This window comes from Corythoichthys intestinalis, chromosome 4 (assembly GCF_030265065.1).
Source record: "Corythoichthys intestinalis isolate RoL2023-P3 chromosome 4, ASM3026506v1, whole genome shotgun sequence".
Taxonomy (NCBI): Eukaryota; Metazoa; Chordata; class Actinopteri; order Syngnathiformes; family Syngnathidae; genus Corythoichthys; species Corythoichthys intestinalis.
In genome coordinates, this window is record NC_080398.1 from 14,391,599 (window position 1) to 14,418,198 (window position 26,600).

The following is a 26,600-nucleotide window of genomic DNA, read 5'->3' on the forward strand; positions in this document are numbered from 1 at the left end:
TAGAACGTGGCTCGCCGCATCCTCCCTCGGCTCGCCGTATTCCCTCCTCCTGCAACACCCGCTGTCTCGTTCACCACTCTAAATCAAGGTGAAAAAAAAAGGCTAATTTTTTTTTTAAACGAATTTTCGTTTTACATGTGTCTAATTTAATGTGTTAAATTACAGCACGGGCTCGCCGTGTCCTCCTGCAACATGCGCTGTCTGCTTCGTCTCCATTCACCGCTTTTACGTTAAGGTGACAATAAAAATGCTTTTTTCAAACCACTGATTGTTTTTATTATTATTATTATTACGACTTTTATTCATAATTTATTTGTTTTGCTTTGTTTAATTGCTATTTGTAATAGTACCAGCAGTATTTATAATGGATTAGGTTGGGTTTTTGGGCTGTGGAACGAATTAATTGAATTACAATGTATTCCTATGGGAAAAGCCTGCTCGACATACGACCATTTCGACTTACAATCAAGGTCCTGGAACGGATTAACTTCGTATGTAGAGGTACCACTGTATTTTAAATTGAAATATGTTGAATGTTTCCATTTTTGTGCCTTTTGAGGCAAAAGAAAAATGCCATTGCTTGGAGTGGGCGGGCATATTGTCTTCCAGGCTGAGGAGGTTGTTGGGGTCAAAGTGCATCATTCGCTGTCGCCTTGTAAATCTGCACTGCCCCTAGGGCCTGGCATGAATACCACATCGTTTTGATGCAGAATTGCGACATCGGTCGTATGGAGACGAAACCATATAGATGCAAACGTGAAATTTTTCGTCTTCTCTGAGAGTCACCATGTAAACGGCCCTTTAGATACGACCGTAAGTGGAAGTGAACTCAACCCACTTGATAGTCAGCACTTTGAAAGAGTGAGCAATGCTTCAAAAAGAGGCTTTAAGCTCTTTAATGCCACTCACACCTGAAGTAAGTGTAAAGCTAGAGAAGAGAATTCCACGCTGTGTATTTTGATACAAATACTAAAACACTACAAACAGCACTACAAACAGCACTTATTGATAAATTAATTTGAATTGAGCACCAACTAAGGAGAGCAGCATTGTGCACTGTAGTGAATGAAAAAATTTGAGAAATGTTTCACTTAATGTTTTTTAAAAAAAAAATATTTAACCACTTAGACTAGCACCACAATATAGCAACAGTACAATATTCTAACATTTCGTTTTGGGAGAAACTGGGATAGAATATTGGCATTTGTATTCATTTCAGTGGGGAATGATTTAAAGTAGTAAGTAATTATATTATGAATGTGGTCACAACATTTTAAAGTTTTATGTCAACCACCATTGTGTATGTAAATGTACATTTTGATGGAATTGCAACTTGCACGACTACTGGCATTATTATTATCATTACTTTTGCCTGCAAGTTCCTCGCTGTTTGACATAATCATTTTCTTATTTTCATGAGAAAACTGTAAGCGGGATGGAGCATTTTGAAAATATGAATATTTTATCTGAAAGGATAGAAATTAGCCTCCTGAGGTTACTGCTGTTTGACATCTCTACGTGAATAATTTGTGCCTCACTGCTTTTCCTTTTCTTGAGCATTCCCTACTGGTCTGTACCTTCAGTCTTTTTTTTCTGTGAGCAGGAGCCAGTAAATAAAATAAACTAAAAGCATGACATTTTATGCAGAGGATGACCATTGACCCTGATAGAATTAAATTATGTGTGCCGATGCAGAACCTTTTTATTAGTTCCGTAGTTCCATTGCGTAGACCTCGAGTACGCTCCTGTTCACATTTGTCCTTTGTGGGCAGAATGATCAATCAGAAGTGCATAGCTTTATATTTTGCACTTGCTCTGATTTTTAAGAAGGGTTGATGGTTACTTTGAGGGTGTATGAAGAATTTTACCCAAATAGCCTCTTGTATTAAATGTTTGTATTAGATATTTGTACCTGGTGGGCCAAACTGATGTCATTTGTTCGTGTTATACTTTGCAGCTAAGTACTACTTCATTCGACGTCAAAATTTTCAAGACCCAAAGGATTAGCTATAAAGTAAATTGCTGTTAATGGTGAAAGTTAGAATAACATGAACTTATTTTACATTTGTAAAGTATAACATTTTCGCTCCTTCACATTTTCTATCACATTTTCTTGTATCGTTTGAATTACTGGTGCACGATAATTATTGGTCCGATAATAGGAATTATGACGTCATCCCAACAAATCCAATAACATAATTAATGGGACCGATAATACAGTATGAACTGTGCTCGCTGGCTGGGAAATCAGCTGACCATTTGCGGGGCATTGCTGCCACCTGCCAGTCAGAATAATTCGCTGCATCTATAATTTGGCCCACAAACTCATTCACTTTACTCAGTGCTGTGTCTAGCGTTAGCATTGACAATCGTGAATGCTTTCTGCCTCGGAAATATATGTCTGTAAGTATTTATGTTTACTATAACATATGGATGTGCAATATATGTTTACTTCAGTGGTGAAGGGTCAAATGTACAAAACTTCATAAGTTGTTGTGTTATAGAAGCCAGCCAGTGCTTAAGGCTTGTTGCTCAAGCTAGTGTGCTATGCTATACATACATATAATAGTTGTCGCGTAATGTTAGTCCTGTCAGCATGCTTGGTAGGATTTTATACTATGCAGAGAATAAACCTCATACTTTATTGAATATGGGTTCACTCACTGCCGTTTATATTGATTATTATAAGGCAAGCCATTAATTCTTTTTGTTCTACCATATTTTTGTTATTAAGAATGAGTGATAAACCTTACTATATAATGTTTACAGTGTTAGTTATAAGTTAGTAAGTTATTGAGAGGCCTTTTGGTTATTGATAGGCTTGCTGTCCTAACCTGTCTCCCAGGTTAAGAAAGTTGTTTCATGGACCAAGACCACCTCCTGTTGCACCAAATATTTTTTTCTGATGACAAAGCACAATACCTGTTGTGTTAATGTTTTAGTTCAGTGCTCATTGTTCAGGAAACACATCTTCAATTATATTGACTAATTAATTGTGATTGACTCAAATTATATTCATTTGAAAAAATAAATATTGGCACTTTATTTGAAGTCAAGACTGTTCTTGTCTTTATTTTGTTCATTATAATAATGTTCATGTCATTATGAAAATTCTGGTGAGATCAAAGACAAATTTATGTTGAATCCACTATTATTCTTATTTTTTAAACCTCCAGGTGTTCAAAAACTCGGGTGAATATACATTAAAAAAATTATATATTTATTCTCAGTTATCGATATTGGTATCTGCTTTGAGGAGCAGGAAGTTATCGATATTGGTATCTGTTTCAAAAAATGGATATCGTGGACCCCTAGTTTGAATGAAACAGACTAACATCATTACTGAGGTTATTCATGTTCGAAGCTTTATGATAGACTTCCATGTACACTCAAAATCTGAGTGCATAACCTTGCAGAGTTGAAAGATTGAAAACACTAACTAAACTGATTACCCTTGTGTTCACCTTGTCGTCTTATTGCGCCGGCAAAAGCGAGCCAGTAATCTTTGACAAAAGGCCCTTGCTTTTTATGCAGATGATATGCAGAGTATTTTTGAACCGTGCCGACTTTGGTGGGTAACAAATTGTTTGTTTTGGGATTTTGACAGTTTGAATATGCAAATATTTGAGAGAGGCGAAGGAAGGCAGGGATTGAAGAAAGACAGGCAGAGATAATGTTGCTCATTAGCAGTCAGGCCTTGATGTGACGATGCACGCTGCTAATGTGAAGAGTTTTTATCCAGTTTAGCGTAATCTGAATACTTGTCCTCACATAGAACACACAAATAGCCAAAGAGTAAGTAGACAGACGTCGTCTGTATATTTAATTCAGTTTTGAAAACCAAGATGCAATACAATATTTAAAATTCTCCAGACCAATTAGTTTATTTGGAACCTTTTGGCAATGTGCCGGTCTTCTTCTCCAGTTCTGACTGACTGAAATTGACATGGGAAGCCAGGTGGCATTGGATAAACTGTAATCAGTTCAGCAAACAGTCAGGATGAAGCGTGAGCAGACTCCAAAAATCTAAACCAAAGTGTCAATAAGCAGTATGGACCATGTACTGCATGTAACTTTCAAATGCCACAATAAAAACAGCAAATAATAAATTACCCTTGAGTGTGAATATATGTCCTGAAATTAATCATTAAAAAATCTTTAGGCAATTTTAGCGCTTTGCACAATGCCAGCACTTACTTGCATCATGACCATAATATACTACATATTAAAGCGCATATGACACGAGAAATAAAGTCTTAAATGGCATTATTATGTGAATTAGAATCATATTTTGAGACGATTCGACTATATACAACAATTTAGCAAAGCACAGATGACGAGAAATTGGTCTTTTAATCTGCCGGTTAGCCACGCCTACCATTTTAGGGCTTTAGCGTCCCCAACAAGTGGATGACGTCAGTGGTAGACTGGGCTCATCGGTTTTATTATTCAGCCCATTGAGGGGAAATTATTCAGAACGAGGAAAACGCGACGAAGAGAGCCGCAAAATGTCATTGTTTCAGTCTCTCTACTCCAATATTTTTACAGGATATTCTTTTTATCCAAGTATTTTTCCCCAATAGCTATATAAATGGCTTGAGAAGGACCAGTCAGCCTGTCGAGGGGGAACTATTCACAACGAGGAAAACGCGACGAAGAGAGCGGCAAAATGTCATTGTTTCTGTCTCTTTACTCCAATATTTTTACAGAATATTCTTTTTATTCAAGTATTTTCCCCAATAGCTATATAAATGGCTTGAGAACAATATAGACATACACAAAAAGAGAAAGTAAGAATTGTTTTGAATCCTGTTAAAAAAGTGAAGTCACAGTGTTCTGAATCTGTTTACATTCGATTCTTTTGCACTAGTTAATGCCATCAGCATTTAACCTCATTGTTTATTTGTGATTTATTATTGTTATTCATATATTTATTTGTACTTTAACTCATTCACTCCCAGCCATTTTCACCGGTGCAACCCTCTTTGCTCCCGGCCGTTTTACTGGATTTTGACTGATTTTGCAAGGTCCACAAAAAATTCTGTTCCATTGCTATGTAAACATGGAACCCACCAAAAGAAAGATTAGACTCTCTTCTTTCAGCAGGAAAACAAAGTTAGTTCATATCTTTTTCCATTCTTTAGAAATTAGCATTAGAAAATAGCTTAGTTTGAGCAATTTTCCAATTTCTGATGAAAAAAACTGAGAAATTGTGAAAGCATATATTTCAAACATAACTTTGACTTTAACACAGCTTTGCTTTAGTTACATCCCAAACATCTGAATAATGCTTTCCTTTTACAAAATAACATAGACAACAAGACAAATAGAGCTTTTGATAGCAAAGTAACAATTTATTTATACATAACTGAGAGATGACACTGTTGTGGCCGCGACAGCGGAGTAAACTTTTCCCTCATCGCTGCCTGTCTCTGCTCGGCAAGCAGCACGGACTCAACGGCATCGTCTGCTGCACTGGTGGTCCTGGTCGTTCTGCTCGGTTGTCCAGCGCCTGGCATCCCGGGCGTCCTCCCGGTTGTTCTGCTCGGTCGTCCGCTGCCTGGCATCCTGGACGTCCATTCGGTCGTCTTCTGCCGGCACCCTGGCCGTGCGGCCCGGCCGTTCGTTCCGTTGAATCGGGGATGCGGGTCTTACCAAATGCGCTACTGCCCTCCAGTAGCCAGTTTTATTGCCTAAAATGGATTTTCAGCGTTGTGCTTTGGAGCTAAGTTGAGTCAGAACCCAGAGATGTCTCTTGTGAAAAAAAAAACTATTAAATTAACAATTAAACAATTAAAATTAAATTAAAACAATTAAAAATAGAAACATATTTATACGTTTTTGGGAGCAAATGGCTTAATAAAGTATTTAAGTGTTCCAAAATGTTTTTTTAATTATTAATCGTCAAGCAAAACATTTATTGCAGTATTTGTCAAAAAAAAAAAAAAAAATTTGTAAAAAAAAAAAAAAATATTAGACTAGTCGACTGAGCCTGCAGACTAATCAGGAGAAAAATAATTGTTTGGGACAACCCTAATCGTCATCTTTTAGATACGCCGTTTTGTTAAAAACAATTGTTGAAATGTTTCAGTAACGAAATTGTCAATAACATCAAATTTGTATGTATATACAGTTACAGGATACATATATGTTTGTATGTTTTCTAATATACTGTACGTGGATGAAATTTTCCTTCTTGTGTTAAATGTGCGCGTCGCATATTGGAATCATGGGGAATTTGTACTTTCAGAAAATTTTTTATCATTGTCTAAAGAATAAATATTGTATCATCATGAAATGAGTTATTGACACCCCTTATACACAGTTCATACAGGTGAATGGGGCAGAACTGCAAGGCATAGAATGCATTTTATATATTTGCTTCTGAATAAAAAAATAGATAGTACTAAAGAGCTTAAACAAAAGTGAAACAATAACAGAGAGTAGCCTCTGCATCATGAAAGATGATACAAGATGCAATAGATGGAACTGTTAAATTTGTGTTTAAGGGCAAGAAAACAAATCGAATAGTTTTATTGATTTTACTCTCCACGTCTATATTTCTTCTGGATCAGAGACAGAATTTAGTGGCGTTTACCATAATTGCATAAACTTAAAGAAAATCTAATTTTCTCCATTCTGTTAACCAACCAATGCACAGATAGAAAAAAAAAAAATTAAACATACTGCGTATTTTTGTAAGGATGGGCTTATTCTTAGATAACCATAACCTCGATGTCCAGAGACAATAGGACTGCTCATGCTTAATCTAAAAGGTTAGTCATCTGAAGTTGTTCTGGCATCTGGTTGGGTTCCTGCCCCCAGGCGCTATGGGCCCAGATAAGCAGCAGAAAATGGATGGTTTGCAATATCTCCATGCGAATACGGAGCCAGCACTGTGCTCCTGCTGCTTGTTAAGAATTCTGTGCCTGCTTAGCATTGGTCTATTCGCACTTATCAATCTAATACTGAGGTTACGCTCCATACTGCTCTGGCACCCACTTTTCCCCCGTCGTGTTCATGGTCTAAAATCAGACTAATTTTGGGGGTGACCCGCTGCTCCTGAGATTAAGTTATATATCATTCTCTTAATCTTTGCTGACAAGTGTATGTGGGCGCTGGAGCACACTTCGGCACCATGTCATCCACTAACAGATGGCATAAATCATTCTTTTAAACGCTGCATTAAGTATTAATCATTCTCTTCGATGTCACTGTCACACTGCTTGGCAGGCCAGGGGGGCTGCAAAGTGTGATTAATGGAGGTGAAGCTATAAGGGGCTGCCTTTTAGCCCCGCCCCCTTTACCTAGCTCTGGTTATTGGCCTTGGCATGGTGACATGGACACTTGCACTTCCACAACAATGTCTTTGGACAACAAGTTCAATGGATCATGGAAAATGATTTACCTAATGTTCCAGCCAAACCTGGCCGGCTGTCTCATTTGGAAAGGATAAAGCCATAAATTCAATGTACTGTTATGATTTGTTGTGTGTAACATTGCATTTTATTTGGCTTTTTAAGAGGTGCTTTTTATTGCTTGTTATTTTGATTTAAAGCAAATGTTGGAAAATAGTGACGGACAAAGCATCCTCGTCAAACTGAGCTGACGGTGTTCCCTTTTTAACTCAATTTTGTGGTCATTGTCAGTGAATTTGTGTCACTATCAAATCTATGAGTATTATCATAAGATAGATGAGGTGTTCTGATGTTAAACATTGATTTATTCAAATTAAATATAACCATACCCACCATCTTTTCCCCCTCTCACTGACGTTGCAGTTGCTCAATTTCATTTTTTTAGGTTTAGGTAACAGCTTCTCCTTAGTTTGTTGATGTTAAATTGCTTTTAACTTTTAGACTGTGTTTTTAATTTAGAAAACCTCTGTCTTGTACTTTAATCTACTCTTTTAGTTTGTGGCACACCTTTCAACTGAAGATGATGTATGGTGAAGTATTTATTTTGATTTGAAGACAAAAAATATAATTGTGAGAAAAGAGCTTTAATATTAGGAGTATTTAGATTTTGAACAAATCACAGTTTTAATGTTTTAATTTCCAAATTATCACACAATCATCAACTCAACAGTCCAGCCTGTGGAGAGGTTTTAATTATTTAATATACATTTTAGGTGTTTTTTTATTTTATTCTAAATGGTTATTTTTAATGTGCCGTAATTTGCGCACTATAGTGCACCTGACTATAAACTGCACCACCTAAATTTCAGAAAAAAAATAAAAATAAAGAAAGTACATATATATGTGTATATATGTATATATATATTTTTTGGGCTGCAGTTATCGATTATTTTAGTAGTCGATTAATCTATCAACTAGTTAGTTCGACTCATCGAGTAATCGGATTAGGAACATATACATTTTAGAATAAAATTTAGGAGTTGTAAAACAAAGGCTTACTAAAATTGCACTCTATAAAGAGCAATAAATTTGAATACAAAATGATATTCCTGAGTGTTTCTTCAAATATGCAGAATTGCAATTTCGTCAAAAAATAAAATACCTGAGTTTAGCTCTAAACTGTATTGAAAAAAAATATGAGGATCTAACCACAACAAAAGAACAATTAGCTAACTTGCATAGCAAAAGTCCGCCATCTTAAATGCTACAAAATGCTAACTTAAAAAAAAAAAATTTTTTTAACATGCTCTTAGCAAATCGTTCAAACACATATTCCCACAAAAAAACAAAACAAAAAAACCCCCGGCTAAATACTGTATACCTATAAACTAAACTAAACTTACAAATGCGTAAAAAAACATTAGCTTAAACAAAAACTTACCTTATGTTGGTCTTAACAGCGGGAAGCTGGAATCAGCCATGTTAAATGAGATATGTCATTTCGAAGCATTTTTCTAATCGATTTATTCAAGTTAATCAATTAATTGTTGGAGCACTAATATAGTATATATACTGCCGCAGGTTTCCACTTATAAATACAAGATATTTATATGAGAGATGTTCCACAGAAAGATTTGATTGATCAAAATAGCTTTGTTTACCAAATTAAAATCAACACGCCGAGTTACTTCCTATATACAGCGGCCTGTCAGTGGAGCCAGATACAGCAAGTCGCATTTTTGTTCTCAAAGGTAGTCTGAAACCAGAAAAAACGCATTACTCTCTTACTCTTTTTCACTGCATTTGAGAATATCCTTCGAGCGCACCCACATGCCCACGGCAACTCAAGAGTATCATGGAACTCTTGATAGGGACTTTGAATTTACTTTAAAGGGTATGACAACACCTGGGGAAATGCTAATATTCCATCATTTATCCATCAACGCATGCCTTTTGAATTCATATCATGCCACTTCGTGTAATTACACACATCGCAACACCAAGAAAATGATAGAAATTAGGTGGATTGTCAAGCTAAAACGACCCGCCCCCGAGATGCCGGAAATCTAGCATATTGTGTGCGTGACGTCACTATAAGGAAACAACCGGCTCAGTGCTTAGTACTGAATGGCGGCAATGATGGCGGACAATTTTGTTTCTAGTTGCAGCGACGAATCCGACGTAACGAAAATTCTTCTAATGATGACGAGGAGAGTTATGAACCTTTCTTTGGTGTTTTGGGTTATCAATTTGAGCCCAAACGAAAACCAATGCAGCCTAATGAAAGGATCATTGAGGGGAGCAATCACACTGACGAAACGCCGGCGGCAACAAACACCAAATGGTTTGTTTTGCATTTCTTTTTGTGAAGCTGATACACCGTGACCGCAAAATAAAGTAATGCATAGAATAATTATCATTTAATGTGCTATCATCGGTTTTCGCTCTGCCAACCGACACAAATATGAATGGGATTAGAGGATTTGTTCTATATATTTTACGAGCGATAATTTATACATGTGTCCAGTCCTATATCCAATGTGTGATATGTTTTTTATTATAAAAGAGTACTCAGTCTGACCATTTCCCTCCTTTGCTTTGCCTGGGGTGGTGGGGTGGTCTCATCAGAGCCAGTCATAGTCCTCTTTCTTGTTATCTCGGGACACTTAGGTGGCTGCGCGTGTAGGTGGGCACCGCATCTGCTTTCAGCAGCAATTTCTTAGCAAAACCTGATTTCATTTGTCCATAGTTCGTATAGCTTTCATTCCATTCGGCTGTTTCTGGAATACTTTCGGAAATGTTCGTAATTTTCGATCTATTTTTGATAATTGTGCATGAATGTGATTTATTTTTTTGTTAACTTTATTAATATTTGTTATCTTGCCACATAACGGTTCTATTGATATCTCACAGCCCCTTAGTGTTTTTATACCCTTTAAATATAAACGGTAAAATACTTCATACGTGCAAAAACAAACAAACAAAAAAAAAAGGTAAATTAAAGTTACTCACTTTATATCTTACTTACATAGTTTATATATTGTCACTTTAATTTATGATATTTGTTGTACTTGACCAAACAATGCTGGACACTTTTATGCTAAGCATCTTCCCAGTTGCAGGCGAATTCCTTCTGATCATCCTTCATCAAGTTTACAGTGTCAAAATGGCCTTTGGTACTGGCTGCAGGATTAATTCTCCACACACTCTTTTGCCACCCTTTCCCCTCGGTGCCCGCTCTTCATGCTAGCGCTCTTAATGTGACGTTGATGCGAAGTGATAGGCCACTGGCGCTCCTCCGACGTCCCTGTTCAGCTCCCTCTGCGTCCGCTTTCCAATTTACTGCCTTTGCATTCCATTTGCCTAGCTTCAGGCTGCGAGCCTCACCCCCAATGCCGTCCCCCCTATGCTCGCCCTCCGTAGTCCCTTTGTGGCGCTGCTGCTTTTTGCTGCCGGGATGCGGAGCTGCAGCTGATGTGGTTTGGCGAGTCGTGTGAATCCAGATACAGTGCATAATTATGTTGTCAGAGTACATCGTGATGGAATTGTCTCAGTCCCAAACATCACTTTGAAATGTCCTGACCGTCAATGTTGGCGTTTAGTCTTCCAATTTGTGCTTGTTTGTCTCCTGAAAAGCATTTTTTGATGAGATACTGTTTTTTATGGAACGTACTATTATAATAATAATAATAAGCCACTATATTTGATCGTTAACATTCTAGGGTTTGTGTCTGAAGCATTTAATATGTATGTTTAAGCAAATTTATGTGATGTTGAGGTAAGCTTTTTATACAGCACACCCATACTTGGGTAATTAACCTTGAGAGATAACCCTCAAAAAGTTAGTGAACTTTTTAATTAGTGTCACTGTTGCTTCTAATATGAAGGATATGAAAATATGATCACGTTTTCAACCAACTCTCAGTTGTTTTTCTGCCATATTTTGCATTCATATTTAAAATATATCAGCCATTTCAGTTTCCTTTGCTTTTTCTGTTTAAAAAAAAAAAAAAAAAGTAATGCTACTGAGTGAAGGGGGTAGTTGTAGTTCTCTATAGTGAGTGCTTAAAGTCTTAAAATAAGTTTTTTCCTTCTCAAAAATAATAACAAAAAATTCTGAGATTGCACATGCATTTTTCAATGGAAGATGTGAGACTACCAGGATATTAAACTATTTGGTACAACACAGTGGATTCCTGTATTTGTTTCTCATAGCGCTTATTAACATCTCCATCAAGAGGGAAATGAAAATTTCTCATAATTCAAAGTACAGTGGTACCTCGACATACGATCACTTCGACACACGATCTTTTCAACATCCGACGTAAAATTTGACCAGCCATTTGTTTCTACATCCGACGACATGCTCGAAATATGATGATCTATGACAGCACCGCAGTTTCTTTGTTTTCCCGCAAGCAGATTTTCTTGTAAGAGAAATCAACATGGGTTCTAACTATGTTAGTGCAGGTGGTGAACAAAGGAAAAAAGGTGATGCCTACCGTTACCACTGACATGGAGATAGATATGATAGAAAAATATGAGTGTGGGGTGCGTATCCGTGATATGGCTCGCTCAACAATACAGACGTAGACGGTCTATGACGGTCCTCCTACATTCGCCAGTCTTTATAAGTTAAGGTGGCAATTATTATTGTGGTAACATCGCCAAAGAAATCGCTAGCTTCGTCAGGTTTCTAATCATTTATTCTACCAACTTGTGCCTAGTGTCATCTGCAGCAAGTAAACAAGATGAAAGTGAAACTAAAAAGGCTCACTCTGTCAAGTCAGCCACGCGATGCGTTCGGTACAGCACGCAAACACATTCCCCACATTAGAACTAGAGGTGTGCGAAATTTCCGATTCTTAAAATATTCGTTATTCGGCCGTAGAAGATTTGAGAACGATTCACGAAGATCCAAATTCCGATTATTGAATTATACCAGACTTCGGGACGCAACGAGGAACGGACCGAGAGTAAATATCATGTTCAACTCATGCCGCTAGATAAAAAAACAATAATACCTGACTGCGGCCGACAGCCGCTACAAACAACGCCCAGTTGCTAGTTGCTAAAAACATCCGGCCACATACGGCGATATCAGATATGTGTAGAACTAGATGTAAAATGACAGACGACGATGGCGTTAGAACATGTATTAGAGAAATTGTTGTGAACGGCAAGCCGTTGATGTGGATCCCAAACACAGACCAGAAGGTCAGGTAGAGTGAATGTTTGTTTTTAATAAGTACAACAAAGGGAGCACGCTAGAAAATGCGAGTATAACAAAGTACAACTAAGAGAGCACGCAAGAAAACGCGAGTATAACAAAGTGTAACTAAGAGAGCACGCTAGAGGGCGCGAATATAACAGAGTACAAAATTCTAACTACAAAGTCCAAAAGAGCACAAACGTAAAAATGATCAAACCAGAACACGACCGTAGAATGTCGGGAAGCACCAAGGACGACGATGAGAACATAGCGGTAAGCAAGGCAGGTAGCGAGCAATAGTCCGACACTAGCAGATGGTGACAGGCTTCCTTAAATATTGAGCTTTCCTAGTCAAGCACAGGTGTGTTGCGTTACCCCATCAGTCTGGCTCAATCAGGTGCTGAGTAAAGAAAAAAGAGCTGAGAACACACACAAACATGACAGAAATAGATGCGAAATGACAGACTTACCGACGTTAGGAAACAGCCGCCATCTTAAAGCAGTAGGCTTCTTTAGGAGGCTGTTGTAGCGAACCTAATTAACTTTTTATCTAAATTACTTCTAAATCGGCAAAATCTTGACTTGAATCTATCTTTAATTGATGAAACATTTTTAAAACTTTGACATGTCGAAAGTAGAAAGAAGGGAAATTATGGAATAACAGGAGCAATTTTAACAACTTTTAATGGTTAATTCACATCATTTGATTAATTGAATGTAGTTGAAAGCTACTGATACATAATGGGGACTTGAGTATTTTATTTACTGTTATGAACTGTTAACTCGATACTGAGATAGTAGTTTGGTTTAACCTGAGAGGACCTTTGAACAATGTTGGAACTAATGTACAAAACATTAAAAGCGGGTGGAGCGTGGGGGGTGGGGGGTGTTGGGTGGATATTGGTGGGCATGAATAATCGATTTATAATCGAATCGGAGCCTCTGAATCATGTTCGTAATCGAATCGTTAGGTGCTCAAAGATTCCCGCCTCTAATTAGAACCCGGTTTGTTACATTATTACAGGTATATTTATTTATACTACTGCTATTACTATATTATTATTCCGATTTTTATTCATAATGTATTTTTTTGGTCTTTGTAATAGATTTTTGCAATAGTAACATCAATATTTATTGAGAATTTAGTGTAGGTTTTCGGGCTGTGGAATGAATTAATGGAATTATAGTGTATTCTTATGGGAAAATCCTGCTCGGCATACGACCATTTCAACTTACAAACAAGGTCCTGGAACGAATTAACTTCGTATGTAGAGGTACCACTGTACCTCATAGTCCACATGCAATGCAATTTTAATGAAGGAGTTCTGAATTTACTTCAAGCTGGCCAGATACATGTAGGAAATATGAAATGTACTCGCAGGGAGCTTTTCCTATATAAAGGAGGTAGATGGGAGTTATCATTAAAAGATGAATCTTAAAAGGAATATATAAAGTAGAGGAAAACGTACTTGATCTTTCATTAAGACCCTCTACATATTTTACCTTAGCTATGTAATGAGGCAGTCAAAGTCACAGCATGAGAGGGCAAAATGGCTCCTTAGAAGAGATAAGCATTTTTTTATGTTTAAAATATGCTGTACAATTCATCTCTAAATATGTGTTTGCACACTTGATGAAAATCACAAAATGTAGAAAATATGTTGACTACAATATATTTTTTTTTATCTCAAGAGTTTGAAGAGAAACATACAAAAATGGATTGGATTCCACACACATTTTTTGTAACAGCTTTGGCCTTTGAGCGCAGCTAAAGCCTTTCATAATGTGACACTGTCAAAATGCATTCCAGCTGCAATTATTACTTGTGGAAAATAATCCATCTTTTAAGATGATGTGTGTCATAGAAATCTACAAAGTTAGCATTTCTACCCACAAAAGGTATTTTCAGAATAGCAAAATTGTCTCAAATGTTTTTCTCTTTAATGGAAGTCATAAAAATAGCGTCATGCAAATTAACGTATGGATCATTTAAAAAATTTTGACAATGTTGTTGTTTAATACATTTTATTTACTTTTGGCTGTTAAATACTTTGCAAATTTGAGACTAATAAAAGCAAGATAACAATATTTCATCGATATCACGCAGTGCTTCATCTTTGCATGGCAAGCTCCAACATGAGTGAAGATAAAGTGACTTCAGTCCGATAAGGAAATCATGGCTCAGCGTGTAAGTAGAATTGTCACACGCCTGTAGCCCTCCCAATCACTTGTGCTCGACGTGCTCAATTCTCGCTAAGTCTGTGCTGGCAGCCATCTGTGGCTTTGTAACCTCCAGTAACCTTCTGTGCAACTCCCACTATGGTGTCTGAATATGTTAGTGAGGGTGGCCAGTAAGACTGCTTTTATTTTTTAGAAGCATCGTCATAGAACATATAAACACAAGTAGAGTAGGTGTGCGACTATTTGCAGGATGTATTTTTTACTCCATCAGATTTAGGATTAGGAAACAATAATATGTTTAATAATAATACATTTTATTTCTAGAGCGCTTTTCAAGCCACGCAAAGACGCTTCACAAGAAAGATGGAATCATAGTACCAACAAAACAATCATAGAAAGATTAAAAGCACAATAAGAAAAGTGAATGGGTAGATATACTGCAAAGATCAGGCGGAAGGGAATAATAATGAATTAGTTTTTTTTTTTGTCTACTTCTTTTGGCCTGTTTTTTTCCCCTCACTCGTACACCAGTGCCCATTTATAGAGGATCGGACCCAAGTGAAAAATAGCGTGCTTTAAAAATGTTTTTATTTTTATTTTTTGTAATAGACTTATACACTTCAGTTCTACTTGTACTGTTTATAAATGATTTATTAATATTTTAAGATAAATTACATTTTCTGTTCCTGCACTTTATGGAATTTCCAATATTTTATTCATGTAAAAAATGATATTCAAACATAATTTGTTTGCAATCTTATTTTGTGCTGCACGACTGATGTGCAAACAAAATGGATTTTTTTTTTTTAAATGTGTGTTTTTTTTTTTTTTTTTACTTGGTTTAAACCACTGATGCATTAAAGCAATCATGTTGGGATAGTTTTATTAGAATTAAAAAAAAAAACAAAAACAAAAAAAACATTTTTTTCCCTTCTTAATACATTGCTGTGGTATTAGAAGGGGACTCGATTAGAGGTTGGAATCTTTGGGCATCTAACGATTTGATTACGATTACGATTCAGAGACTACGATTCGATTATAAATCGATTATTGATGCACCCCCAGCTATTAGCTGCTTTTAATGTATCGTACACGAGTTACAAAAAACTGTACAAAAATCCTCTCAGGCTTAAATAAACGAATATTTCAGTATCAAGTTAACAGTTCAAAACAGTTAATAAAATACTTTAGTCCCCATTCTGTATCAGCAGCTTTAAACCACATTCAATTAATTTAATGTCGTGAATCAACCGTTAAAGTTGTTAAAATAGCTCCTGCTATTCCAATATTTCCCTTCTGTCTACTTTTGACATATGAAAGTTTTTAAACTGTAAACTGTAAAGATAGATTCAAGTCAAGATTTTTCCGATTCAGGAGTATTTTAGATAAAAAATTAATTAGGTTCGCTACAAAAAGTCTTCCAGGGAAGTCTATTGCTTTAAGATGGCGGCTGTTTACTCACGCTGGCAAGTCTGTCATTTTGAATCTAGTTATTTATACATGTGAAATCTACCGTAGCATTATGTGGACGTAGTTTGTAGCGGCTATCGGCAGCATTCGGGTATTATTGTTTTTTTTGTTTGTTTTTGTTTTCATCTACCGGCATGAGTTGAGTCAGAGCCGTGAGTTGAGCATTGCCATTTCCCGGGTAATGACAAGCATGATGTTTACTCTCGGTCCGTTCCTCATTGCGTCCCGAAGACCGCGCTGACGGTGTTTTAGTTCCGCTTTACCTGACATATTTCAATAATCGGAATTTGAATGTTATTGAATCGTTCTTGAATCTTCCACAGCGAATTATCTAAGAATCGGAAATTTCGCACACCTCTAGACTCGATATTGGCAGACCCTCAGAATCTTCAAATACTGTAATTTCCCGAATATATGGTGCACCCGTGTATAATGCGCTCCCCAAATTTACTTGTAAAATCTAGGGAAAATTATTGTACCCGTTTATAATGCGCACCCTAATTTTAGCACTAATAAATAGAAGAATGCAAGAAAACAGACCTTGTGTACAGATACAGAAATGCCATTTTACTGACTGGTGAAACACAGCACAAGCATAGCATATTGGTAGTTCAAAACATTACCATAAACTGACAATATTTACGGTAATAATATGATTTGACAACTTCTCCAATTGACCAGAATCTAGGAGAAAACAAAACAGATGTGACTTTTCTTTTAAAGGCTGCTGTATAACTTGCTCGTTTCATCATGATGAATAAATGTTTCTTCCATGGATTGATACGTTAAAATGAAAGTGAGAATGTAAATCGGAAAATCCGAGAGTGCTCATCACTGTCGACAAGACAGTAGCAATGGGAGCTATTGTTATTTGGGTTTGAGTTTCCCGAGGGACAGATGTAGTTGACGGACACACACAGGAAGTCTGTGTTGTTATGTTTGCTATGGTCCGAGTTGCGGAGCTGCAATAAACGTTGACTCAAATGAGTTCAAGAAACTAAATTCTGTGCTGTATGAAGAGTGAAAAAAGCAGAATTTAACACAGACGAAATCATTCGGTCGATCAGAGTTAAGTATTACCGAAACAAAATGGTGACGTCACGTACTGTAATGGTCTGCAACAGATGGCCGCATACGTTTCTTCAACATAACGTGGCCGTGTCAAAAAAAAAAAAAAAATCGGTTTTTATATATATATATTTCTGTCTCCATCTATGTACTCGATTATAATGTGCACCATGATTTTGCAAATTGATTTTGGGGAAAAAAGTTTGCGTTATATTTGGGAAATTACGGTACTCAAAATCTGGTGACCCAGGCTGGGGTGCAAAAATATGTTATTGGAACTTCCCATTATCCATTTTGGATTCCTGTTATCCTAGAGACTTGCATTCGAATCATTTCAAAGTGTAAATGGTTGAAGTGAACCTTGCAGTCAGAGGCAATACTCATCATCTTTTAGAGCAGATGCTTTGAAGGGATCAACCTCAGCTCAAACCGTTCTTTGCACTGCTTGGTTTTGTTGTATATATTACAACCTTTTCTGCATTTATAGCTTTATGTTCTGGTTTTAAGTGTTACATTTAGTTTAGTGTCACTGCATTTAACACTGAGTCATAGCAAATAAAGTTGTCAAATCACAATTGCATCACCAGTCTTCTATGCCGAAATCAGAATAATTACTGACACTTTTATTTGCCGCATCCATTCATTTAAAACTAAATGCTCCTGATGACCGCACTGCGGGCTTGTCACAACAACAGAAGAATATCTCCTGGTTTCCTGCCAAATGTGTTGTATTGAAATGGCCATTTCTGAGGATAGGACCATTTTATTGTGAAGCCTACTAAGAGAAGGCAGGAGATTTGAAGGATGAAGAGGTTGTCACTGCCTTTCTTCCACATGATCACAATGGGACATTTGTGTGTGGCTGCTTAAAAATGCAAAGAGACACTTCCTGGGTTAAAGTCCCCCATCACAGTTTATTTCACACTAATTAAATGATTGAATATTGTCAAAGAATATTCAAAAATCAATTATCAAGACTCCCACTGATCCATACTTATTGAAATTGTGCAATGAAGATCATTTTTGGAAACAATTTGCGATTAATCGAGTAATGCGATAAAACATACAGTGGTACCTCGACGTACGATCGCTTCGACACACGATCTTTTCGACATCCGTCGTAAAATTTGACTCACCATTTGTTTCTACATCCGACGACATGCTCGAAATACGAGGACATGACAGCACTGCAGATGAATGCACGGCGGATTTTCTTGTGTGAGAAATCAACATAAAAGATTTCAAAAAGGGTGGTACAGGTGATGAAACAAAGAAAAAGGTGACGCTTACCTTTTAAATGGAGTTGCAAATTATAGAAAAATATGAGCGTGGGGTGCGCATCCGTGAACTGGCTCAAGAATACAACTCCACGGTCCTCTTCCGACCACCGTTCGCCAGTCTTTATAAGTTAAGCTGATAATTATTATTGTGGTAAAATCGCCAGCTTCGCCACGTTTTTATCATTTATTTCACAACTTATTCAACACAAAACGCCTACTGTCTGCTGCAATTGACGGTGTTCTCAAGAAAACATTGAAAGGGAAAGTGAAACTCTCAAACTCACCGCTCTGTTTCTGGCACGTTAGCCCCGCGGCACGTTCAGGTACAGAAAAAAACATCCGCCACATTAGAACCCGATTTGTTACATTATTACAGGAATTATTGTTATTATTATTATATTTTTCCGATTTTTATTTATAATTTATTCGTTTTACTATTTGCCATTGTAATAGTACCAGCAGTATTTATTAAGGATTTAGTGTGGAACGAATTAATGGAATTATAATGTATTCCTGTGGGAAAATCCTACTCGACATACAACCATTTCGACTTACAAACAAGGTCCTAGAACTAATTAACTTCGTATGTAGAGGTACCACTGTATTTTCTTTTAGGTGAAGAGCAATTATAAATATACCTGAGAAAAGACATTTCACAGAATATTGAACCATTTTTAGACAATGTCTTTATTTTAGATGTTCAATGTTGAAAACAGCCAAAAAAGAAAAAAAAAAAAATTACTGCTTTCACTCAAAAAATTTATAAACTTATATATTTATGGAAAAAAAATCTTATTTCTTACCTAAAAATGTCATACGCTTGATAACTCACATCACTTAAAAGTTACTTGTTTTTCCCACTTGTTGAATCGTATTTCCATTTCTGTCAAGCTAATTTTAAGTTCTAGTCTAAATTGTAAGTCCTAAAAAGATTAAGTTTTTGCAGTATTCAAAATATATGTCTGATACCAGCTGTATTGGAGCACATTAGACACCAGTGCTACTTAGTGTTTTATCCATCAATGACTACTGAGCTAAAATTGACTTTGGCTTTATTATGTTTTTATTATACACCCTAACCACTCTACAACGCTGTGTTTTTACAGATGAAATAAAGCCTGGATGAAAGACACGTTAGCCACACATCGACAGTAGCCATAATTAATAGAAACCTACTGTAGCCCTTCACAGGGCTAACGTTACATTAGCAAGATATGCAGTAGTAACGCTAATGTTATTTATTGGCGTTACATTAACTTAATTTGACCTTGTTTCGAGTATCGCTCTTCCGCTCTTGGAGTAAACGAGGTGCCTTTGGTGGAGCCATAGCATTGAAGACGTGTTGTAGCGGTATGCAAGCGCTGTCTTACAGTAAACACATGAAAGTGTTCGGCTTGGTGTCCAGCTTGAAATGCTACCACGCTTTTTACATTTTCTGCTTTTTCTTGGTGGCTTTCTCTTTGCCTTCGTCAGCTTATTTGTCGTTACTTCTACAGTAGTACAAAAAAGTATCCGAACCTTTTGGAATTTCTCACATTTCTGCATAAAATCACCATCAAATGGGATCTGATCTTTTTCAAAATCCCACAGATGAAAATGCAGTTTCTGCTTTAACTAAAACCTCTCAAACAATTATAGGTTTCATATTTTAACGAGGATAGCATGCAAACAATGACAGAGGAGGGAAAAATAAGTAAGAGAACCTCTGCCTAAGGAGACTCAAAGAGCAATTTAAACCAATTTTTACCAAACATTGTAAGTCAGGTGTGTGCCCAATCACTAATGGTTGTTTCAAGCTGCCCCACCCACCATAAAACACACACCTGGTAAGAATTGTCTTGATGGAAGCACTGTCTGATTTTCATCATGGCTTGGTCAAAAGTGCTGTCTGACGACCTGCGATCAAGGATTATTGATTTGTATAAAGCTGGGAAAGGATACAAAACCGTCACTAAAAGTCTGGATGTTCATCAATCGACACTCAGAAAAGTTGTCTACAAATGAAGAGAGTTTGGCACTGTTGCTTCTCTCCCAAGGAGTGGCTGTCCACCAAAGATGATGCCAAGAGTTCAGCGCAGAATACTCAGAGAGGTAAAAAAAGAACCCTAGAGTGTCCACAAAAGACTTACAAAAATCACTGGCACAGTCCAATATCTCTCTGCACACATCAACTATATGTAAAACAATGGCCAAGAATGGTGTTCATGGAAGGACTCCACGGAGGAAGCCACTGATGTCTTAAAAAAACATTGTTGCTCATTTAATTTTTTGCAAAAAGGCACTTGGACACACCACAGATGTTTTGGGAAAATATTTTGTGGACTGCTGAAACCGAAGTTGTTGGGGGGTAACACACAACGTCATGTGTTGAGGTAAAATGGAACAGCTCACCAATATCAACAGTTATTGCTGCCAATGTGTGTGTGTGGGGGGCATAAAATATTAAATGTGATGATTATTTTCCCCCCATTTGTCATTGTTTGCATGCTATCCTCATTAAAATATGAAGACCTATAAATGTTTGGGTGGTTTTAGTTAAATTAAAGCAGACACTGTTTTTTTATTTGTGTGATTTTGACAACGATCAGATACCATTTGATGGTGATTTTATGCAGAAGTGTGAGAAATTCCAAAAGGTTCAGATACTATTTCATACCACTGTATATTCATGCATGGTTGAAATCAAATATATCCACTGCTACTGTCTTCTTCATCAATGCACGTGACGTTAGCGCGTTGTGCCACATTAAAAGTAGTCCCGGCAAAACGTCATGCTTAGAGCTGTAAAAATGAAACGATTCCTCGAGGCGGAGAAAATTCCTGGATCAATTTTATAAAAACGAATTACTCGAATTATTCGAGTAATCGCTTCAGCTCTAGACATTATCGTGTGCTGGGTTGGGATGTGAAATTGGAAGTGTGTCAGAGGAGAAAGTAGGGCCCAAAGAGCATGACTCTGGGGAGATTTTACCAAACAAGTTCAAACTGGAGGCAGAAATTCACAATAACACGGCGCGAGTAGGCGTGCGAGCGAATGGGCAAGCTAGCGGGTGAACAAGAGGGGGAGAGAGAGCGCTTGACAAGGAAGCAATTTGTACTGCTATTAACATCGGCTCACGAGCGCCTAAATAGTAAAGATCTTACTTTTTGCCTCTCGACACTACACAACAGGATAAAACTAATTTATCAATTTGAGATTTTTTACTGCTACACTTTTGGCAACTCCAAGGCCAGCAACGCCGGCTATACTTTTTGTTTTGGTTCCAATGTCAATGTTAAGAACCCTTCATTGGCAACACATCATTTCTCACTTGCTCAAAGCAGCCTTCAGTAAAATGTTTTGATCAGAAAAACAGAACACCAACCAGCTGGCCCATTCTTTTGCTCAATCCACTCACCTCACTGCTTGGTCGGACTGAAAAAAAGGCTTATATCGGGAGTTTTAGTGTTGGAGCAATATCCTACACAACACGTACTAACCATTTTTCAATAAAAACAAATGGATTTCTTAAAAGAACAACTAAAACACTGGCCACCATGGCAATGAAACTAAATGGATGAGGGCTCTGCACACAGAAAAGCCTGCCTTTGATTTCATCTTTTCCGGTTACTGACAATGGCTTCCTGGCCAACGGCAAAATAGGGATTAAAGCTGTGTTTTGTGCTTTTTTTTTTGGTTCATTTTACAAACAACATGACTATGGGTTGTGGCCCGGTGAAGTCCAGTCCATCAAATCCATTAAAGTATCCCCTGACGTGATAGGGGGACTTAAAGTTTAAGTCTCATGTCTCGCTTTCCCCCAAAAGGCCAAGCCATTTAATTAATTTTAATAGAATGTCATTCCATTTCTTAATATACCTGAATCATACCATTTCTGAATAAAATTGATGATCAAATAGGCCTGCTGTGTAACAATACAGATGACAAATGATGTACAATTTCTCCTGGTCGGATTTGGTTATTTGGACTTTTCATCGACATGATATGTATGCTTTCAAACAAAGGAAACAAAATAGAAATGCAGATTTGTCCCAAGTGCTCACAAGCTGACTGATTCAACTGAAGCCTGTCTAATCACCTCAAACAAGGCCTATTGTTCTCCACTCCATCTCAGTGGGTCAAACATGGTTCTCTAATCCATTCCAATCCTTTTCTTTGTCTTCTCATATGCACCATATAGATTAGCGAAGGGCTTTTGACTCAATTTTTGATGGACTATTGAATGAATGACAAATTATCAATGGGATGCTGCACATTTATCTCATTTTAATGCCATAAAAGTATCTCTCTAAATGTTTGGCTCAATCCCAGTCACATTTTGATGCTTGCCTGGATTAACTCGGCCTCTGATGTTTGCTGTGTGACTGTCCTGAAATGCATTCTGAAAGGAACACTCCAGTGGAAGTCAACATTAATTATTTGATTGGGTCAAGAAAAAGTGTCATTAACAATCCCACCAAATTTGAGTTAAAAAAAAAGCTAACTACCGTAGATTTAATAAGATTTCGAAATAAGGGAAAATAAGATTGGCTCATTAGATCTCAGACGCTGTAGGCATTTTCCCTGACTGTGCTCAAACTTGTCTGGCACACCAGACTCACTGCTGTTCCAGCTATTGAGTCTGGCCACCATTCAGCGGATACAATTTCCAGGGCGGAGCAAGCCACAGCAAACAGACAGCGGAGTGGACCAATCAGTGACGGGCAGACGTGACGTTAGTAAAACGACGAAGGCAGGACGAGGGACTTGCGCGCGGAAGTAAACATACGAGGAGAGCGGAGTTTATTCAACATGGCTAGCGCGAGACAGACTGTTGTCAATGACTCGTGTCGATGTGTTTTTGGTAATTTAAAACTGATTTTACTGTGGATTGGAACATATTCTCGGCTCTCCTGTTCACCATCTGTGTTGTTGTGGAGACGACTTCCGACGCGCAAGAGTGACGTTGCTCGTTAAGAATACGTCACGCAAATAAACGAATCTGATTTGTCGATTGATTTTGTACCTGCTTGAGAGGCCGTTAATGGGCTGGTTCCCAGACTTTTCTCTCAGTGTTTGAAAAATTCAGGGAGAACAGTCTGGCCGTGCCAGGCAATGCGCAAACCACACCCTGCTCAAGTGCCAAATGTGCACTTGTTCCCTTAACTTTTTACAAAGTGGATGATACTTTGTTTAGACGTTTCCCATGTTTACAGATTTTTTACTCCTAGCCAGTGAGGCGCGAGGACAAGCATCACTCTCGTTAGCTGGGCTTAGCGAGAGCGAAACAGCCCAGTTGCGTAAGGTTGGCTACAATTCGTTTGAAATTTAGTGGGCACAGTATGCATAGACTTCATTATATAGTGACGAGACACGGGGCGCGGGGCAATTTAATAGGGGGCCCATTTCCGTCAAAGTTGACTGAGTGGAAACACAGACAAAGAGCTTTTTACGTTGAAAATTCTTGTGAATAAATGCCTAAATCCCTGAATTCTTTATAGATATGGACGTAAAACAGTCTCGATTCTTTGTTAAAAGAGCAAAGAACCGGGCAGTTAGCATTTATTTTACGTAAATGTCAAATATGCTGTTAGTCTTTAAGCCACTATGGCACAGCCTTACCACCACAAAGAGCTTTTTACGTTGAAAATTCTTTTGAATAAATGCGTAAACCCCTGAATTCTTTATAGATATGGACGTAAAACATTCTCGATTCTTTGTTAAAAGAGCAAAGAACTGGGCAGTTAGCATTTATTTAACGTAAATGTCTAATGTGCTGCCAGTCTTTAAGCCACTGTGGTTTCGCCTTATCACCACAAACAGCTTTTTATGTTGAAAATTCTTGTGAATAAATGCATAAATCCCTGAATTCTTTACAGATATGGACGTAAAACAGTCTCGATTCTTTGTTAAAAGAGCAAAGAACCGGGCAGTTAGCATTTATTTTACGTAAATGTCAAATATGCTGCTAGTCTTTAAGCCACTATGGCACAGCCTTACCATCACAAAGAGCTTTTTACGTTGAAAATTCTTTTGAATAAATGCGTAAACCCCTGAATTCTTTATAGATATGGACGTAAAACATTCTCGATTCTTTGTTAAAAGAGCAAAGAACCGGGCAGTTAGCATTTATTTAACGTAAATGTCGAATGTGCTGCTAGTCTTTAAGCCACTGTGGTTTTGTTTTATCACCACAAAGTGCTTTTTATGTTGAAAATTCTTGTGAATAAATGCATAAATCCCTGAATTCTTTACAGATATGGACGTAAAACAGTCTCAATTCTTTGTTAAAAGAGCAAAGAACTGGGCAGTTAGCATTTATTTAACGTAAATGTCTAATGTGCTGCCAGTCTTTAAGCCACTGTGGTTTCGCCTTATCACCACAAACAGCTTTTTATGTTGAACATTCTTGTGAATAAATGCGTAAATCCCTGAATTCTTTACAGATATGGACGTAAAACAGTCTCGATTCTTTGTTAAAAGAGCAAAGAACCGGGCAGTTAGCATTTATATAATGTAAATGTCGAATGTGCTGCTAGTCTTTAAGCCACTGTGGCGCCGCCTTATCACCACAAAGAGCTTTTTAGGTTGAAAATTCTTGTGAATAAATTCATATCTCCCTGAATTCTTTATAGATATGGACGTAAAACAGTCTCGATTATTTGTTAAAAGAGCAAAGAACCGGGCAGTTAGCATTTATTTAACGTAACTGTTGAACGTGCTGCTAGTCTTTAAGCCAATGTGGTTTCGTCTTACAATAATGACACCAATGCCTTTGTGGTTAATTTCTCCCATTGATTTTTTTCATGTTTCAAAATTCATGCATGGTACGACAAAAATAATAATGACCTTGAATCCTCGAACAAATCACTCCTTAGACAATCCTTCCAGTTTATATGCTGTACAGCTTTCATACTTTTTAAACCTAAAACCGGAATTGGATCGCTGCATGTGTTTGAGAATAACTGTGAGTGACTTCGACCGACTGAAGAGGAGTTTGGGACGGCCCCCTACTTGAAGGCGTGGCACAGTGTCTGGGGAATGTGTCCCGTCAATATCATTATGAAGGCTATGCAATATTGTAGTCAACTGTAAGCTTCTACTGCTCGCAGATGTCAAAAGAATGTATAACAATAATAATATGATTAAAGGAATTAACGTAAAGAAATGTTAAGACACCTTGCCACAAGATACATGTTGGTCAATTTGGAATATTTCCACTTGAGTTGTTATACGAGGTTTGTCATGGTACATGGTAGGTATTATTCACTAAGTCATCATCCAGTCACCTTGCTTCGGAAAGGAACCTTGCCCATATTGGCTTTACAATTTTGTGATTATCCAAAACATGTGTTTAAGACTTTTAAGACTTTCATTCTTACCACAAATCAGTGTAAGAACAGCCAAAGCGGTAGCATTAAAGAGAAAATGATTCGACCAGTTCTTCTTTTTGGATGGCGGATGAAGTAGGTGTTACAAAGACTAGATTTTATTTGCAATGACAGCTGGACATACGATGCTCATTTGCAGTGATCCTTCTTCGGACTGAGTGTGAAAGCACATCCTCATGTGTTTGCAGGGTGTCTATTCCTTTTTCTCGGCTTGTCCATCTTTGTTTGAGTGACAGCTTGTCTGCTGCTTTGCAGTGTGTGACACACATCGACATGTAATTCTTAGAGACAGCAGGACAGGCCCGTACGCAGCCACAACATGCATATACGAACGAGCGCAGGGGCGGCCACTTGGCAGCCGCCGCGATAGGACTGATGCAACACGCCATGTGAATGGGCAGGTGGCAGATGTAACAGGAAGTGGGCCACTGGGGGGCAGGACCATGTGGCAAAAAGGGGCTGCCTGGATGCCATGATATGATCAGGTAGGCATTGACAGATGTCTGGTGAATGCTAGGAAAGAAGAAAGAGAATAAAATTGAATCAGCTCAGCCAACATTAAATAACATAATCAAGTTACTGTCTCAGGTCTATTTATTTTGTGTCATTTAAAAAACAGAATAGTTAATTTATGTACTGCTACACTGACAACATGGTGTC

General features: G+C 37.5%; 1 protein-coding gene and 1 long non-coding RNA gene across 5 annotated transcripts in view; both read left to right on the top strand.

The window, feature by feature from the left end:
• LOC130914398 (uncharacterized) overlaps positions 1–8,212 on the top strand; it is a 49,566-nt gene extending 41,354 nt beyond the window's left edge. Inside the window, exons 2-3 of the long non-coding RNA XR_009062906.1 lie at positions 4–88; positions 166–8,212. This is a non-coding gene — a long non-coding RNA (uncharacterized LOC130914398). The remainder of the gene's footprint in view (positions 1–3; positions 89–165) is intronic.
• The window catches only part of ptprub (protein tyrosine phosphatase receptor type Ub), a 382,270-nt gene that overhangs the window by 59,623 nt on the left and 296,047 nt on the right, over positions 1–26,600 (top strand). The window lies entirely within an intron of this gene.